We start from the raw sequence: 2,375 nt of genomic DNA on the forward strand, positions 1-2,375 counted from the left end.
GTTTCCTCACAGAACTTCTGGAGATGGTTGCTATGGGACCAATAAGAAGGGTGGAAAACATGTTTTTCTAAATTTAAAAAAAAATGAAGGCTATCAAACAAAAGCTTGTAATTGAGCACATCATACAGCAAATGGGCTTTGTCTCCCGGGGTCACATGGTTCGGGGAGGGACTATTGAAAAGTCAGGAAAGTGGTGATGTGGTTAGTTAATTATGTCTGCTACACATGACAATCCCACATAATGTATTCGCCAATGGTGGGATAAACTGTGGTTCTAACGGATATCAACTACCTGTGACTGTCAGAGTCATATGTCACGTCAATGGAGAATCCGTAATGTATGCTAAGACGTATAGGTGGGGGAACTTGACCTGCTTAAGCTGTGTGTCAGTACTTCTTTTTGTTGGTTTGAGGTTGGGGGTGTTACTCTTGTTGTTAAGGAGAGGGATGTTGATGTTGTTGTTATGTTGTTGTTGTTGTTGTTGTTGTTGAACACAATCTGTGCAGCCCTTTCCAGGATTCGTGGCAGCCCTGCGTCAGTTTCCCAAGCCCTGGGATTACAGGCGAGGCCCAGCATGCTTGACTTCATTTGATTCTTTTTTAAGTTCTCATAGCTTTTCCCGTAGGGCTACAGTGTAGTAAGATATAGACTTCTTGCTAGTTGGTTTTCCAGTGAGATCGACATCTCTGAGGCTATCAGTTTATAAGGAGAAAGGGTTCTGGATGTTTCAATCTACGACCAATCTATGACCACTTTCACCTTCGTGAGACAGAAAGTCATGTGGCAGGATCTGGTGAAGAAAACCTACCTGCTTACCTCATCCTGGAAGGAGAAAAGGTAAGAGGTAGGCCCTCATAGGTCACTCCCAGGCACACCGCAATAGCCCAAGAGACCTCTGACAGTCCGTCTCTTCTGGTACTGTCACTAACTCTGACAGAACTTCTCTTAGGTATCAAACCATTAACACACAGGTCTTAGGGGAGCATTCCAAAATCCAAACTATAACAATTCTTAACAGTATACCTTACTTCCTCGAAAAGAGCATTGTAGAAACTTGGACCTTTAAAAAGATACGTGTCTCAGAGTACAGTCAGTATTTACTGTGCATCGATCTGAGATGATGGCTCAGTTGGGAAAACACCTGCCATTATAAGTGTGAGGAACTGGGTTCAAATCCCCAGACTCAAGTAAAGCTGGGCACAGCTGCACACATCTGTAACCCCAGTGTTTCTACAGAAAGACAGCAAGCAGAGACAGGTGAGTGCCCTGAACTTTGGGGCCAGATCGTCTGGGATACAGTTTTTAAATGAGCTTGTCTCAAAGGTAGAAGGTGAACTCTGACCCCCGAAGTTATTTTCTGCCTGCCACACCAGAGTACTGTGCGGCACACACATATCCCTGCTCACACACTCTAACTCGCACATACACCATACACACAAAGAAGAGAAGAAAGACAATTTAAGGTGCAAACCCATGGGATGAACAAAGCCCATGTGATCCTCCTATAGAAGAAGAGGAGACGACTGTTGAGAAGATCCCCAGGCCCACTCAGAAGGCAAACCTGAAACCCAGAGAAGTCTACAGCCCAGGTACTTCAGCAAGAGAAGATCAGTATCTGTGATGGTTCTTTATCAGGGGTGGAGAAGTGGGGAATTTTAGTAGAGGACATCATCACTGTCTCTAGATCTAGTTTCTTCCCTGAGTTCAAGAATAGCCAGAGGAGAGACTACTACAGAAGGACCCTCTCTACTACGTACCCTCTAGATACCATCAGACCACCTTACTAAAGAGTTACTGCTCTTCTACACAGCTTTCTCAGATAGAGAATGGTTACCTTTTTACCCACAGGACTGAAGTTTCATTAGGTGGGGTGCTCCAGACAACAAGCTCCAGACCTGGGACTCTCACTAGGGGTTCTGGCTCCAGTCATTATACAGTGCCACACAATTTGATGCATGAGGTCACCCCGAGTACCAGTAATTTGAACAGAATCCTGAAAATTGGTAGTTGTCACCTTGAAGTCATAAACTCTTTGATCTTCTATGGTTTTCCTTCTGAGACTTGCTTTCGAGAAGGCTTTTAGAGTCACTACCATGTGGAAGAGTAGGCTGTTTGAGGAAGATGGCCCTGAGAATATGAACGCCCCATCTGTGACCAGACTCCCACAGCCCTGGGCACCTGGAGGAGCCCCCAAAAGGACAAGGGATCCCTGAGGTGTGTGTCTCTAACTGGCCCACTCTTGCTTCCCGCATGCCTGCCGGTATGCCTCTCTGCAGGGCCCAGACATATTAAGTTGCTCCAAGCAGCCTAGAATATGAAGGCCATGCCATAAGGAGCAGCACCTCACCAACCATAAATGAATCAGGGCTCTACT

Source organism: Rattus norvegicus, chromosome 6 (genome assembly GCF_021556685.1).
Source record: "Rattus norvegicus strain SHRSP/BbbUtx chromosome 6, alternate assembly SHRSP_T2T, whole genome shotgun sequence".
NCBI classification, from domain to species: domain Eukaryota; kingdom Metazoa; phylum Chordata; class Mammalia; order Rodentia; family Muridae; genus Rattus; species Rattus norvegicus.